The sequence below is a fragment of the Cebus imitator genome, unplaced genomic scaffold (assembly GCF_001604975.1).
Source record: "Cebus imitator isolate Cc_AM_T3 unplaced genomic scaffold, Cebus_imitator-1.0 Scaffold634, whole genome shotgun sequence".
Lineage (NCBI taxonomy): Eukaryota > Metazoa > Chordata > Mammalia > Primates > Cebidae > Cebus > Cebus imitator.
In genome coordinates this window covers 220,723-238,788 of record NW_016107949.1, presented here as the reverse complement: position 1 = coordinate 238,788, position 18,066 = coordinate 220,723, and the positions used below count along the sequence as shown (strand labels likewise).

At 38.6% G+C, this 18,066-nt stretch overlaps 1 pseudogene; it reads right to left on the bottom strand.

Moving 5' to 3' along the window:
- Positions 1-912: 912 nt before the first annotated feature.
- Positions 913-18,066, bottom strand: part of LOC108295341 — a 39,194-nt pseudogene continuing 22,040 nt past the window's right edge.

Here is an 18,066-nt window from a genome sequence, read left to right as displayed (position 1 = left end):
AGGAAACCTATGACAATGATATATATATATATATATATATATATATATATATGTATGTATATATATATATGTGTATATATATATAAAATTGTGTGTGTATATATATATAATTGTTTACACATACACATATATATGCACCTCATATGAGGGTTTTTTAATATTTCAATAATATCCTGACAGAATAGAAGCAAAAAACAGCAATATACTAAGAGTAGAATACTTTAATACTCTACTTCTGTAATTAATAATAAAGTGAGATAAAATATGAAAAAGAAAACAGGGAATATAAAAATACCACAAAATAATTAGATGTAACAGATGCATAGAGAACACTACAACAAAACTCACAAATGTAAAAACAATAGAATATTACTCATCTTTTGAAAAGTGGAAAACCTATTATTTACAACAAAAATAAAATCTTAATGACATTATTCTAAACAAAATAAGCCAGTTACAAGACAGATACTTTATAAATCGACATGTATAAAATATCTAAAGTAGTAACACCCTTAGAAGTAAAGAATAAGATGGCATTTGTAAAGCGCTGAACAAAGGGGAACATGAGCAGTTATTTCAGGTGTATTGAGTTTTAGTTTTGTAAGATAAAAAAGTTCTAGAGATATGTCGGATAGTGTCAACATGCATAACAAGACTAAGCTATAATTATTGTCATTGTAAGTTATTGTAAAATTGTAAATAATTGTTAATTTTATGTGTTTCTTACAACAATGTAAAAAAAAAAAACAATAATACCTAAATGAGATAGAGTTATAATGCATTTCAATAATTACCTTCAGGTCCTCAGCAAAACCTGAATCCTGTCCTTTCGCTTTCCTCTCCCGACAGCATGAGCTTTACCATTCACTCCACACCCTCTCCACCAACTACTGGTCCCTGGGCTCTGTCCAGTCACCCAACTAAAGTGCCCAGCAGGTTAGCAGCATGGCCAGCTTCTAGGAAGGTGCCAGGGGCTGGGGCTCCGAGAGCTCCGTGTCTTGTTCCATTAGCTTCTAGGACAGCTTGGGGTCTGGGATCCTGGCTGTGGGGGTTCCAGGGGTCTGGTGGGTTAGGGGGCATCCAAAATGAGAAGGAGACAATGCAAGGCTTGAACAACTGCCTGGCCTCCTACCTGGACAAAGTGAGGAACCTGGAGACTGGGAATCGGAAGCTGGAGAGCAGAATATGGGAGCACCTGGAGAAGGGCCCCCAGATCAGAGACCAAGGGCATTACTTCAAAAGACTACTGAGGACCTGAGGGCTCAGATCTTTGCAAATTCTATGGACAGTGATTGGCAATGTCAATCTTCCTGTTGATGACTTCAAAGTGTGAGACGGAGCTTGTGATGTGTCAGTCTGGGGAGGGCGACATCCATGGGCTCTGCAATGTCATTGATGATACCACTGTCACTCGGCTGCTGTGGGAGACAGAGATTGATGCCCTTAGGAAGAGCTGCTCTTCACTAAGAACCATGAGGAGGAAGTTAAAGGTCTATAAGCCAGCTCTTGGTTGACCATGGAGGTAGATGTCCCCAAATCTCAGGACCTTGGCAAGATCATGACACACTTCCAGGCCCAATATGATGAGATGGCTCAGAAGAACTGAGAGGAGGTGAACAAGTACTGGTCCCAGCGGACTGAGGAAAGCCTCACAGTAGTCACCATGCACTCTGCTGAGATCGGATCTGCTGAGATGATGCTCAGGGAGCTGAGATGTACAGTCCAGTTTTTGGAGATCAATCTGAACTCAATAAGAAATCTGAAGGCCAGCTTGGAGGACAGCCTGAGGAAGATACCTGGAGTCAGAGCTGGCACAAACCTGGGCAGAGGGACACCAGGCCCAGGAGCATGAGGCCCTGTGAAACATCAAGGTCAAGCTGGAAGTTGAGTTCATCACGTACTGCCACCTTCCAGAAGATGAGGAGGACCTCAATCTTGTTGATACCCTGGAAAGTATCAAATACTTGCAAACCACGTAAAAGACCATCCCCTGCAGGATGGTGGACGGCAAACTGGTGTCTGAGACCAATACTGAAGTTTTGAGGCATTAAGCCGGCAGAAGCAAGGTACCTTTTGGGGTTCAGGAGACCAATAAAAGGTTCAGAGGTAAAAAAAAAATTACCTTCAAATCACAGAAGTGTTTCTCTCACACAAAAGTAATATAGATTGATTAATACATAGATGTGAAAATTAGGACAATTTCCACAACTAGTCACCCAGAGAAAAGTAAAAAAATAATTGATTATCAACTAATAAAACAAGTACACAAGTCATAAAGTATGAGTAATGTTTATACAGACAAACGAATAGAGAAGTATTTTGGCAATAGACATATGGTTGATTCACATTTGACTTTTTTTCTACACTCAAAAGTATACAGAGTTGGATATAGTTATAAAAAATTATATAGGCAAAAACTAAAAACACAATTAAATGACTTAAGGCAGCCTATCCTAACAAGGAAATACAGGAACATGAAATTGCAAAACAAAATTAAATAAACATTAACCTGTGAAATACCGAATAAACAAAGGATACAACTGAAGAAGAATCTTTCTAGGTGACTACAATGTTCAACAATAACTGGGCACCCATAAAGAGAAGATTTTTAATTATTAGCATATGGTTAGAGTAACAAAATTTCGCAATAAATGCATTATAACCTTCCATAAAGTGCATTTATGACAAAACTTTAATAAAAATTTCAATGATATTGAGACACTTTTTTATATTCTTAATATATTGCTCCTCTTTTTATACATAATGGGAAGGCTATAATTTATTTTTTTAAAAGCAAAGAAAAGCCTTACATTTTTAAACATAGGAACAACATGAATATTGTAAAATATGGTATGAAATACTACTATATAATAAGAAATTAGAAATAAATTATACTATCATTCAGATAAATGTTGAGGAAAGTAAATGGAAACACTGATGATAAGTTTTTCTATGCAGTAAACTTAGACACACAAACCAAAACTTTTATTAAAGTGCAGGTGTATATTAAGTCTCTAATTCACTTTTTATAGAACACATAAATTCAAGTATGCTATTCTGAAACCTCTGAAACTAAAATTACAGGTCAATTTGGCATACACACAAATCAGAAAGTGAAAACATACAGATCGCAGTATGTTAAGCTTTACATAAGATTAATTGATAAAATAACACATTAAGGAATAATGTAACAATTAAGAAAGCACTATATTCTGGGAAAGTTTCTAAGTTTTTCTGTGGCATTAAGGTCTTTAAAAATTCTTTGAGGTGAGTAGATAAAATAAACAATTTTACAGGAGAGGCACTTGGCACAGAGAGTTCAGAATTCTAAGTTAGTTCCTACTAAGAAAAAGAAAATTTTTGACCTACATAATCAGAGATGAAAAAAAGAATAAAGTGAAATAGGATATTCAACTTTATCATATGTGCTGAGGTTCCTTTGGCTCTGATAAAATTTTTGTCAGATTTTTTTGTAGGATCACATTTGAAATCATAGGACTGAACATTATAAAGCATAAACATTTTTCCTTGGTGTTTCTGAAATGTGTGAACCAAACCCCAATGTCTACACTTTTACTCTCACAAACTTCTGACATGAGGCACAGATTTTTACAAAATAGCTTAATATAGAAGTCTCCCAAAATGTGCAGATTTCCCTAGGCCCCCAAAACCATGGAAAAGCATTCAGACCACAAAGCCTTCATGAAAATAAAAGAAAGAAGAGGAGGACTTCAGCTCTCACCGTGAATGCCCTGGAATGTTAATGGAGGGAGAGAAGCCTTAGAAGATTTAAGGGCATAATAAGCATAGGGTAGGAAATTTCTGGCTGTGGCAACAAAAGAAGTAAATCTAGGATTTTCCAGAACCAATTTCATTGCAGCAGAACTTCCCACACCACATTTTTAAAGTTTCCTCCTTGGCCTGTGTACCTGTCACCTTAATTATTTGTTCATTATTTCCTATTGGGGTGTATGCCTATTATTCTTTCTCTTTTTACATTACAAAGATATTTCCTTTACTGTAGAACAGGGCATCCAAGGCAGATAATACAGTCATGAGTTCTTAGTTTCTATGTCCAGTTGAGCCAGTAAGTCCCTTTCCTCATCCCTCTTTTCTGCTTATCAATAGAGACAGAACCTAAAAACCATGGATACAAGCTGCCAAAAGCATAAAACAAAACAATAACAACAACAACAAAGTAAGGTGGGTTAGAAAAGCTTGCTGTAGAAGGCAACCAGGTCTGACTTATATTCACCTCATCCCTTCTTCTTTCCCAAAACAGCAATTGGGCTCAGTGGAAAACATCCAACTTTTAGTATCTCCCTCAGTATAGAATGAGAACAGTGGAATATATGTTCAAAGTTTTGGCTTTTTGGGCTACTGCCTAATGACTAGATCCTGTCTCTCCCAACAGGGAATGCTAAAAGAAATGACAGTAAGGAGAATGACAATTTATGACTGCTAAGAAAACATACTTTGGTGAACTAGTCACAGATAATTTCTCAAAGAACGTTAAAATGTTTGCTGCTGAGCTGTGGCCTTTTAGTTTCACCTGCATTACCTACTTACTATTCTGCTCGTTTTGTTCCTGACTCAACCTAGCTCTATACATAGTGAGTGCATACTCTATGCAGGGCACTGCGCTAGGTATCCTGGCCTTGATGACCATCATTGTTGGGGGAGGACCATTCTGGGGAAAATTGTATCATAAAAAAAACTATAACTCTTACCAAAATAAGGTAAAAATGGAAAGATCTAGAGGGTCACTCAAGGGTTAGGATATAAAGAAGTCCTTCCAAATATTAAAACATTTTATAATGCCATGAGTGAATGTGCCTTACTTTCAAACAAACAAACAAACAAAAACCTGACATACTGCCCTTAATCTAAGATACTGAGTTCGGATTTTTCTGTAAGCATGTACTATTTAAATTTTTATTGATGTATAACATGCACACAGAAATACATGCACTAGGCATTCATGTAAATCTCAATGAATTGTTGAAAAAGGAATACACTTGTGTAACCAAGAAATAGGACCCACCATATTCATGTCCTGGCAGTCACTTTTTTCCTCCTTAGTCCCCAAAGGTAACCAAGATCTTAATAGCTAATGTTGTAGATAAACTTTATTTTTTTACATAAGCATTTTATTATAGAACATTTTCAACATACATAAAATACACAAAGCAGTGTAATAGACCTGTCACTCTGCCTCAACAACTACTAATTATGTGCCATTCTTGTTTCATCAATACTTCAACTAATTCCCCACCTCCCACATTAGTATATTTTTAGTCTTTTTTTGGGAGAAGTAAATATGCATATATTGAAAGGCACCAATATTAGCTGGAGTGCAGTGACATGATCACAGCTCACTGCAGACTCAAATTCCTGGGCTCAAGCAATTTTCCCTCCTCAGCCTCCAAGTAGGTAACACTTTAGGCGTGTGCCACCACAATCAGCTATTATTTTTTAAATTTTTTTAAGAGAAGGGGTCCTGCTATGTTGCCCAGGTTGGTCTCAACTTTCTAACCTCAATTGATTCCACTGTCTTAGCCTCTAAAAATGGTACATTTAAAAAACTTTGTTAAATGTGTTGGCAATTACTCTGTTGTTTCCTAGATCATGCTGAAGGCTTGGTGTGTGAATATTCACTCAAGAGAACATCTATGAGATCACTAGAACCTTTCAGGGTAAAGTCTTTTTTCTTTGTCTGAGTTGGGAATTTTACTTCTCTTGGGTTTTCTATAGAGATATGATATGATAATCTTACCATGTACATTATGATGACTTACAGAATTTCTTGGTGGGCAACTGTAAAGTGAGAGTTTATTACCCAGCAAGAATGAGTTCAAGATGACATTTATAGATGCCACATTCACTTAAAAACTCTATGGCAGTAAGCATTTTCCCAGGAGAAACACTTTCTTCTTGAAAATAATTGTGAACATGCAATGAAAATAAACCTGAAAATCATGCACGAAAGCTTGTGTCTTTCCACGTGTCCTCTAGGCTCTATTTTGGGGTTCTTGCATTGACTACTTTCACTATCCTTACCTGGTTTTCTAATGTCAACAAGTGAAGAAAAGACCTGTGCACACAGATATATAATAGCCTACAGAAATTCTAAGCACTGTCTATCATTGCGGGATGGTCTTAATGGTTGCATAACCCAGGATTTGAACAGGTACATTTTATAGTGGACTTTCCTGTGGTCAGAAATGTGAAACACACATGGAGAGGTCACAAGCTTTTGCTTCTGTGATCAGGTTATTCCTCAGGTCCTGTTTAAAAGCTGAGAACAGACTGGGTGTGGTGGCTCATGCCTGTCATCCCAGAACATTGGTAGGCCAAGGTGGGTGAATTACTTGAGGTCAGGAGTTTGAGACCAGCCTGGCTAATATGGTGAAACACTGTCTCTACTAAAAGCACAAAAACTAACTGCCTGTGGTGGTGGGTGCAAGTGAACCCAGCTACTTAGGAGGCTGAAACAGGAGAATCACTTGAACCTGGGAGACAGAGATAGCAGTGAGCCTAGATCATGCCACCGTAGTCCAGCCCCAGCAATGGAGTGAGACAAGGAGGATGGGTCTTCAGCTCTGTCTGCTGTAACTCACCTTCTTCACAAATGTCAGCCTCATGTCCATACTACCCAAGATAACCCGAGGGATTCCCTCAGCAGAATCCATGGGGTGGTACTCACCCTATGTCTCCTAGATCGTCAAGAGTACCCAGGGCCTGAATATTCCTATGTGGCACCCTTTCACAGCGTTCTGTCCATTATCATAGTAAGTTCTTTCTTTGTCTGAAAGGGGAATTTTATTTTTTCCTATGTTTCTTTTTATTTTACTTGAATAATAAAGATATGAAAATCTTACCATGTATACCATTAGATGACTTAGGGAATTTCTTGGTGGGAAAACATAAAATGAGAATTCATTACCAACTAAGAACTGATTGAAGATGGCATTCCTGGATGACAGCTTCAGTTATAAACCATGTCAGCAAGCATTTTCTGCAGGAGAAAACCCTTCTTGAAAATTATCAATTTACAACCAAATAAACTTTAAAATCGTGCACAAAAATCTGGTGCATTTCTACAAATGTTTTCTAGGCTTTATGTTTGGGGCCATTGCCTCCAGCACAATTTCCCATCTGGTTTTCTAATAGCACTAAGTTAGGAAAAAGACCAGTGTACACAGGACACGGCATGATCTTACCCTCAGTGTTTTTCTTTCTCTAAATGCAGGAGTAGTCAGCAAGTGACAAAAGTGATACATATTCTTGGATCACTGTTTTGCTAAGGAAAAATCTTAGTGTTGAGAAAGGTGACACTTTCATGCCTACTTTTTGGAGACAGTCACTCATTGGAGCTTCCTACTGGAAAATGAGGTTTGGGCAGAAATTACAAAGACTGTACTGAAGAGTGGTGATTATCCTACGTAGTTGCTGTTAGCTGCTGTGTCATTTTTATGAAATAGAATGGGGTGCATCAAGGTGGGGGGTATAAGGAGAGAGTCTGTGTGTAGTGATTGTGAATGTCTTTGGGAGTATGTGTACATTTCTCCAGAAAGGATGCTTCCATGTGCACACCTCAACACAAAGGTGAATGTTGCAAATAAAAATTTTATCACCACTGCACAGCTTATGTAAATCAGCCCATTTATCCTCCACTACAGCTGTAGCTGGAGGGAAGTTTAATATCTCCAGTACTCAGATGAAGATAGTGCAGAGATGAGTTTGCCAAGCTCTTTATCTCTTCAGTGGAAGAGGCAGAGGTGGAAGGAGTGGGTGGAAGGTTGTGGGTGGAAGGTTGATGTTGCGGGCTACTCCTCTGAAGTAATCACATGGTTCTGGTATAATTTATCATTATGCCAGAGAGTTTTAGCATGTAGGTGTGCATATGGAAGTTTGATAGCCTTTCCAAAACCCAAACACTATCTCTCATATAGGATTGGAGAGGGTCAGCGCCCCCATCCGCTGTCCCAGTGCTGGAGGTTGCAGTGAGCCAAGATTGCTCCATTGCACACCAGCCTGGGAGACATAGCAAGACTCTGCCTCAAAAAAAATCCATCAATTCCTTCTTTGAGTTTTTCAGTCATTTCCTCTTTATCTTGCATCAGTCTTGCAAGTCTTAGATTTTCTTGTCTTTCTGTTACTACTTCCTTTTCAAGATCTTCAATTTTCTTTTCCAATGTGCTACGTGAAACCAGATTGCCTGAAACATGTGCATCCCTGTTATACCTGGGGAACTGACTTCTGACTATTCAAGGATATCTACTTGAGACTTCTTCAGAGACACTGGCTGTACTTTTATATCTGCCTGTATCTGTTCTAGATGGCTCTTGCAGCCGACAGGAAGTGCCTTAAGTTTACGACTTCATTCTGCATTGTGTTCTGTTGTGTAATTGAATCTTCTCTTTGCTCTTTCTGCCCCGCTTCATCATCTTCGTGCACTCTGTGGCGGGGACGCTGACCGTGCCAGTGAAGCGCCCCTTCTCCCCACCTTCCTCTTCTCTATCTTCCCTTGCCTTCCCTGGCACTGGGGCCTGAGCTCTTGCCCTTCTCAGGGGCACCGTCCTGCTCCTCCTGGTCCCCAGGGGATGGCGGTGCAGTCGAGGTGGAGGCAGGGGCGGCTGGGAGTTCGTCCTCCATCCGCCGCGGGCTGGGGCCTCCCAGGTCAGCACTGCAGAATGGACCGCGCCGTTCAGGGCTCACGGGCAGGGCGGCAGGTGCGGCCGGCACCCACCCGGGAGGGAGGTTGTTGAACTGGTTGGCTGCAGCGGTAGCCAAGGTGCCCAGCGCCCCTGTGGGGGGACTGCCCGGCTGTGTCGCTGCTGCCCCCTCCTGGGGCAGCCAGGCTGGGCAGTTCTACCTGGCCACGCATCTTCTTGAAATTCGCCTTCCACTCCTTCAGGGCGCCTGGGGTGGTGCCGCGGCCGCAGCTGGTCCCATAGCCTGATATTCACAAATTCAGTCCAGCACTACAGGGTTCACTCCAGTATTCTCTCTGTTTATTTGTAAATTTTTTAAAATCACAGTAAGAAACAAACACTATATATATGTGCAATGTATATAATAGGTATGCTAGATCTAGGTATACTAGATCATATTACCTAGATATACATAAATTATATATTATATATCTACTATTAGATATTATATATAATAGACGTGTGTAGTTAGTATATAAGCATACATAGGTATACACTAATATACACTAACATTCAAGGTAGTTTCTGAATTGCTAATCCTTACACTTTCAGGAGGCAAATTAGCTAGAATACAGTGTTTTTGTTAAGTTCTTGAGTCTTACAGTGTCCAAGCAAAATTCTCTTTTCCAAAGTTGCTTGGGTCAGGACCTTCCATCCCCACACATAGAATGAAATATAATTTACCTTTTAAAAAGAAAGGAAACTTTAACACATGCTACAACATCCAGTTCAATGGAACTATTATATGCATCCTCATGGAGTCATTTCTCCCTCTGGAATCAAGATTTCTAGGCTAGCATACCATTAAGTTTCAAGAATGGGAAGCAACAGTTTTGCTAGTGGGCCGCCAGGAGAAACAGTGACTGGTGCCACTCCTGTTTCTATTCCCTGATTCCTGGACTTGTAAATCCTGGCTATAAGAGAAACTATATCAGGTAATAGATGCTGATTCAGAACATGTGCATCCTTATGGAGAGCCTTGTCCCAGCCCAGCAGGTACTGTCACCTACCTGGCTCTATAACTGAATCTTCAAATGATCATTCCACCTATGCATCAAGCCAGCTGCTTCATGATGCTTGGGAGCCTGGTAAGACAATGAATTCCATGAGTGTGGGCCCTAGAAATTATTGAATATTTTTATTGAGTATTCTAGAAATTATTGAGGTAGAAGATTGATGTATTTTTGTTGGGAGTTATTTTCCTTCTTCTGACATGTGAATTTCTTACTAATAAACTGAGAGTAGTTGCTAACTTTTGCTCACGTCATTAATGTAATGGACCACTGTGATATCTTGTGAAAGGCAACCAAGATTGCTGTGAAATAAATTATGACATATGACTAGAGTGTTAATATGTTCCTAAGGTAAGACAGGGAGGTGTGGTCTTGTCAGCTGAAAGTGAGCTGTGTCTAGTAGACCTTATAGACAGGTATAAAAAACAATTTCCAGTTCCATAGTTGAATGCCAGGTACTAGAGAAGGTGCTATTTTACTCAAGCAATGAAATCACATCTCGTAAAGCAGCTGCAATTGGAGTTACTACCCAGGTAAGCTTATAAGATACTGCCATTTTTCAAGATTTGTCAGTCACCTGCATAGTCCAAATAGGCAAGCTGAATATAGACATGGTAGATATTACAACCTCTGTCTCCTCCAAACCACTGATGGTTGCACTAATTTCTCTAATCTCTCCAAGAATACAATACTCTTATTTTATTATATTACTTTGTAGGGATAGTTCTAGCCACTTGGCCTCTCTCATGATAATAGCACTGAATTCACAGGGTGGAGAATCAATGTGGGAATTCTACTGGCTTTTATGTATGTCTAGTTCAATCGTGAATCTGGAGCTGGGAAATAATCATAGGATGGGTTGAAGGACCCATTGGACCTACTGTGAGTGAGGCCTGAGCCAATACTCCGTTGATCACCTGACCTCCATAAGCTTCTAGACTTGAGTGGTGGGCCACAGTGATGTTTTAGGTCTCCTAAAATCAATGTCAGTTCAGAATCAGTTTCCAGTTGCCCCTCCATGTCTGATTCTTTCTTTCCTCCCAATGCATAGTTATCCTGGGTAAAGGCCATCGTCCTTTGGGGAAGTCTGGGAGAATGACAACCAATATGCAAGTGTGCTGGGTAAGGTGATGCACACCTGTACAGCAATACCTCCTTTTATTGCACTCTGCTCTATTGAGATTTTTCAGATACTGCATTTTTTACAAACTGAAGAGTTGTAGCAATTATCCACACCATTCTTTCAACAGCATGTGATCATTTTGTATCTCTATGTCACATTTGGTTAACTCTCACAATATTTCACACTTTTTCATTGTTTTTATATCACTTATGGTGAGCTGTGCTCAGTGATCTCTGATGTAACTATCACAACTATATTTGGGGTGCCACAAACCACATTCATATAAGGCAGCAAATTTAATTGGTAAGTGTTGTGTGTGTTTGGAGTGCTCCATGGACCAGCCATTCCATCATTGCTGTTCCTCTCTTTGGGCCTCACTATTCCACGAAACACAACAACATTAAATTTAGGCCAATTAATGGCTCTATAATGGGCTATAGGTGTTTAATTAAGGGCACATCTCTCCCTTTAAATCAAAAGTTAGAAATGATTCAGCTTGGTGAAGGATGCATGTTAAAAGCTGAGATTGGCTGAAATCTAGGCCTCTTGTATGAAACAGCCAAGTTGTGACTGCAAAAGGAAAGTTCTTGAGAATTTTTAAAAAGCTACTTCAATGAATGCGTGAATGATAAGAAATTAAACCAGTCTTTTTGCTGATATGGAGAAAGTTTTGGTAGTCCAAATAGAAGATCAAACCAGCCACGACATTTTCTTAAGCCAAAACCGAATCCAGAACAAGACGCAAGATGCTAACTACTTTTTTTTTTGTTGTTAAACAAAGTCTCATTTTGTTACCCGTGCTGGAGTGCTGTGGCATGATTTTGGCTCACTGCAACCTCCATTGCATAGGTTCAAGTGATTTCCCTGTCTCAGCCTCCTGAGCAGCTGTGATTACCGTCCTATACCACCATGCCTGGCTAATCTTTGTATTTTTAGTAGAGGTGGGGTTTTACCATGTTGGCCAGGTTGATCTCAAACCCCTGACCTCAGGCTAATCTGCCTACCTTGGCCTCCCAAAGTGCTGGAATTACAGGCATGAGCCACTGAGCCTGTAATCTACTATGTACCTAAAGTTTGTTCATTTTTTCAAAAAATTACAGGCATACCACAGAGATATTGCATGTTTGGTGTCAGATCACCACATGGAATGGAATGACATTTTAAAAAGTTAGAGAGGCAACCAAGAAATTCTAAATCCTTCAAGGATACTCTTCTAAAATAAATATATTTTCCAAATAAAGGCTGAAAAAAACTTACAACAGTGCATAACACACAAGAAATACTATAGTTCTTCAGGTTGGAGTAAAATAATACTTAATAGAAGCATAAAACTGAAGGATAGAATGAAGAAACCTGCAAAAGAGATTCAATGCAACCACAGTAAAGTCTATTAGAAACTGACAAACATAAAAATAAAGTATGTCAGAACAATGGCAAAAAGGACAGTATAAGGGTAAACAAAGTTAAACTGTTTTTGTATTTGAGATGGAGTCTCATGCTGTCACCCAGGCTGGAGTGCAGTGGAGCGATCTTGGCTTACTGCAACCAACACCTCCTGGGTTCAAGTGATTCTCCGGCCTCAGCCTCCTGAGTAGCTGGGATTTCAAGAGTGTCCCACTATGCCTGGCTAGAGACGGGGTTTCACCATGTTGGTCAGGCTGGTGTCGAACTCCTGACCTTGTGATCCACCCACCTTGGCCTCCCAAACTGCTGGGATTACGGGCATGAGCCACCATGCCCAGCCAAAGTTAAACTGTTTCAAGATTCTTATACTGTCTGTGATGCAGAAAAGTACTAGTTTAATGTAGACAAAAGTAAGTAAAAAATGAACACTGTCATAACCAGAGTGAACACTACAAAAATACAGAATGGTAAACTAAGAAACAACTAGAAATAAAATTAAACTTTATAAAATGCCTGTCAAGAGGGAAATGGAAAAATAAATCATAATATTTTTATGCAATGAAATACTATGTAACAATGCAAGGAATGAACTACTAGTACACTTAACAAGATAAATGAATCTAATGTATGTTAAAGGAAAGAAGCCTGACATAAAAATGTACACACTAATTCTATGCATATGAGTTTCAACAACAGATGACAAAGCAGTTGGAGTTTTTAATAGGTGGGATGAAAGTAAAAATGGACAATCAAAAGATCTTGATGAATTCTATCAAAGAAACTACAAAACACTGCTGAAATAAATAAGACATGATGCAAGTAAATTCAAAAATGTTTCATGCTTATGGATTAGAAGAATCTACATTGTTAAAATGGCCACACTGTCCAAAGCAAATTATGAATCCAAGGTTATTCCCATCAAATTACCAACATCATTTGTCATAGAATTAGAAAAAAATTCTAAAATTTATATGAAACAAAAAGAGCTCGAATAGCCATAGTAGCTCTAAGCAAAAAGGACAAGTCTGGAGCCATCACATTGCCTAACTTCAAACTATCCTACAAGACTGTAGCAACCAAAACAGCCCAGTACTAGTACAAAAACAGACACACAGGCAAATAAGAGAGAGTAAAGAACCCAGAAAGAATGCCACACAACTACAGTCAACTGATCTTCAATGAGGTTTCCAAAAACTAAGCATGGGGAAAATACTCTCTATTCAATAAATGGTGCTGGGATAACTACCTCTACACAGAAGAATGAAACTGGACCCTTTCATATGACAGTATACAAAAATCGACTCAATATGCATTAAAGACTTAAATGTAAGACCTCAAACTATGAAAATCCAAGTAGGAAACCTAGGAAATACCCTTTTTGACATTGGCACTGGCAAAGAATTTATGGCTAAGTCATCAAAAGCAAATGCAAGAAAATAAGAATTGATAAATGGAATGTATTTAAATTAAAGAGCTACTACACAGCAAGAGAAACTATTAAGGAAGTAAACAGCTATCCTACAGAATAGGAGAAACTATTCACAAGCTATACATAATATCTAATGCAGATAAAAGCCTACTATCCAGAATCCAGAAGGAAATTAAAGAAATCAACAAGTAAAAAACAATCCCATTAAAAAGTGGGCAAAGGATGTGAACAGACACTTCTCAAAAGAAGACATGCAAGCAGCCAACCAACATATTAAAAAGGCTTATCATCATTAATCATCAGAGCAATGCAAATCAAAACCACAATGAGATAACATCTCACACCAGTAAGAATGGCTAGTATTAAAAGGTCCAAATAACAGGTTCTGGCGAGGTTACGGAGAAAAAGGAACACTCATACACTATTGGAGGGAGTGTAAATTAGTTCAACCATTGTGGACAACAGTGTGGCAATTCTTCAAAGCTAAAAACAGAACTACCATTTGACTCAGCAATCACATTACTGGGTATGTACCCAAAGGAATATAAATTGTTTTGTCATAAAGATGCATGAATGCATTGCCCCACTCTTTGCAATAGCAAAAACATGGAACCAACCTAAATGCCCATCAGTAGTAGACTGGATAAAGAAAATGTGCTACAAATACACGATGGAATAGTATGCAGCCATAGAAAAGAACAAAATCATGACCTTTGCAGCAACATGGATGCAGTTGAAGGCCATTATCCTAAGCAAACTAATGCAGAAATAATAAAATACCACGTATTCTTACAAGAGGGCACTAAACATTGAGTCCATATGAACATAAAGATGGAAACAATAGATCCCGGGGACTATTAGAGGAGATAAGGCTGGGAGCAAGGGCCAAAAAACTACCTATTGGGTACTATGCTCCTACCTGAGTGATGAGTTCAGCCACACCCCAAACCTCAGCACAAACCTGCACATGCCTCCTGATTCTAAATGAAAGTTGAAAAAGAAAAAGATATTGATGAGAAAACATTATTTAAAAAGTGTGTGTTAATAAAGAAATACAGGCTCAACTGTAATAATTAGTAATAAGTTGATAATCAGAACTAAAAAGCAATAATCTGCCAAATGAAAGAAAAGAAATTTAACCAGCACCACAAATGAAACAGAGAAAGTATGCTTAAAAACTATAGTATAAGGTAAAACAGCCAGGTGTGATGGCTCACACCTGTAATCCCAGCACTTTGGGAGGCTGAGGTGAGCAGATCTCTTGAGGTCGGTAGCAAGATCAACCTGGGCAACATGGTGAAACCCTGTCTCTACTAAACATAGAAAAATTAGCCAGGTGTGGTGGCACATGCCTGTAGTCCCAGCTACTCAGGATACTGAGGCAGGAGAATGGCTTGAACCCAGGAGGTGGAGGTTGCAGTGAGCTGAGATCATGCCATTGCACTTCAGCCTGAGCAGCAGAGTGAAGTGCAATGGCATGCACTTCAAAAAAAAAAAAAAAAGAAAGAAAAAAAATTAAGAAGTTGGGCATGGTGGCTCATGCCTGTAATCCCAACACTTTGGGAATCCAAGGCACGTGGATCACCTGAGGTCAGGAGTTCAACGCTAGACTGGCTAACATGGTGAAACCTCATTTCTACAAAAAAAAAAAAAAATTAGCTGAGCATGGTGGTGCACCTGTAATCCCAGCTACTTGAGAGGCTGAGGCAAGAGAATGGCTTGAATCCAGGAGATGGAGGTTGCAGTGAGCTGAGATCATACCATTGCATTCCAGCTTGGGCAACAAGAGTGAAACTCCATCTCAGAAAATAAATAAATAAAACATACATTATATCACTGATACTATACTAAGATATTATCAAAACAAAAATGTTAAGTAAACAACAAAGAAGTAAGCTAAAAGAGTGTCAATGACAGAAATATTTGATTTTATTTACTTATTTTTCTTTTTTTCTTCTTTAAAACATTTTTTGGCTTTGTTTTTGATACAGGTGGATTCTCCTTATGTTGCCCAGGCTGATCTCAACAAGTGATTCTGCTGCCTTAGCCTGCCAAAACCCTGCGAGTATAGGCATGAGCCAACATGCCTAGCCTAAAATATTAGATTTTAAAACAAAACCAGCTATAGGTTACTTTGAAGAAAAGGAAATCTGAAAATAAAGAAATTGACAAATATCAAATTTGTGGCAGAAAATATAAGCAAAATTAAAGTAGGACTCACTATATTTACAATAGATGAGGTAACATTGAGGACCAAATAAAATAAATGACAAAGATAATTCTCCAAGGAGAAATCATTCATATGTATCTTTCTGGGCATAAAATATCAAAAAGCCAAACACATTTGGAATAAACTACTATGAGTATCAGACTACTTGATTAAAATGCACTCACATATTGATGAAAATATAAGAGGTGGCTGGACACAGTGGCTTACACCTGTGCATAATCCCAGCACTTTGGGAGGCTGAGGCAGGAGGATCACCTGAGGTCAGGAATTTTTGTTTTTCTTAAGACAGAGTCTTGCTCTGTCACCTAGGCTGGAATGCAGTGGTGTGATCTCGGCTCCCTGCAACCTCTGACTCCTGGTTTCAAGCAATTATCCTGCCTCATTCTCCCGAGTAGCTGGGATTACAGGTGTGCACCATCATGCCCAGCTAATTCTTTTTGTATTTTTAGTAGAGAAGGGATTTCACCATATTGGCCAGACTGGTCTCAAACTCCTGACCTTGTGGTCTGCCTGCCTCAGCCTCCCAAAGTGCCAGGATTATAGGTATGAGTCACTGTACCTGGCAAGGGCAGGAGTTTGAGACCAGCATGGCCAACATGGTGAAATCCTGTCTCTGCTAAAAAATGCAAAAATTACCCAGGTGTGGTGGTGCACAACTGTAATCCCAGCTATTCAGGAGGCTGAAGTGGGAGTGTCACTTCAACTGGGAAGCAGAGGTTGCAATGAGTCATGATTGCACATATGAAATATTCAGAACAGATAAATCAATAAAGACAGAACAGACTGGTGGTTGCCAGGGGCTAAAAAAAGGGGTAAATAGGCAGAAACTGATTTACTTAATATTGAAAGGTTTTATACTTTGAAACCAGATAGAGATGGAGGTTGCACAATCTTGTGAATATACTAAATGCCACTGAATTGCTCGTTTAAAAATGTTACTTCAGTTATACAAATTTGACCTCAATTAATTATTTTGAAAACAAATATTAAGATGAAACTGGGAAAAACGAAATTATAATTACAAAGTAAGCAGTTAATATCAAGCACCAGTAACCACAACAAAGAGAGAATAAATTTCCAATGTAAAACCCAGGGCATTTAATATTAGGCTTGAGATGTCTTAAGAGTTACTTGTTGTTTACCAAAAAATGCACAACGTTTGGAAGTGTTTTATGGTGTTATCACTCAATTTGTGGTTTTGATGATTTTTTATTTATTTTCTAAATTTTTGTGGGTACACAGCAGGGTACACATACTTATGGGGTGTATGACATGTTTTGATACAGGTATTCAATATGAAATAAGCACATCATGGAAAATGGGTATCCATTTCCTATTTTTGATTCTTGAATAAAGCTTTTTGCCCAGAATATTTTTCTCTATTTATAAAAGTATGTTGTTTCCTACACAAATTTTGTACACACTCTCCCACAGAATGGTCACAGAAGAAATATAACCACACTGCCTTAATCAAATCAGGATAATCTTGATTCCAAATGCAGTATGATTCATTCCATGGAAAGTGAATTGTAGGCCAAGGCCTTCTGAATATGGATGTCTAAATCTGAAACCAAATATTAGAGCAGGCTAAATCCAGAAATTTTTAGAAAATAAACTAAAATTTTATGGTAGAAAACATAATTTTGCCTAGAATTTTTTAGGGATTTTTTAAATTAAAGAATTTAAAAAATAAATAAATAAAATTAAATAATTATAAAAAGTTAAGAAATAGATAAAATTAAAGAGGTTATAAAAAGTTTATGAAAGTCGTACCTTGTAGTGAAAACTAATTGGGAGCAGAAAGATTTGTTTATAAGGTCTTATTAAAATTAGCTACAATATTGAAAATATACTAATACCAACTACAATTTTGGTTAAAAAAAAAAAACAGGTTTCTCTTAAGATATTAATTTGTTCTTGATGAGATTACAAGAGGTAATACTTTTTGATTCTCAAATATTTTTCTTCGATTCCGATCCAAGATGGCCGTTTAGGAACAGCTCAGGATTGCAGCTCCCAGTGAAAGCGCAGAGGGTGAGTGGACGCCGTGTTTTTATTGCCCACAGACTAGGAAATTCCCGGGCAGAGGTGCTCCACGGTCGCCAAGCGCGGCTGTTTCGGCCAGCGCGGCTGTGCCGGCCAGCGCCGCT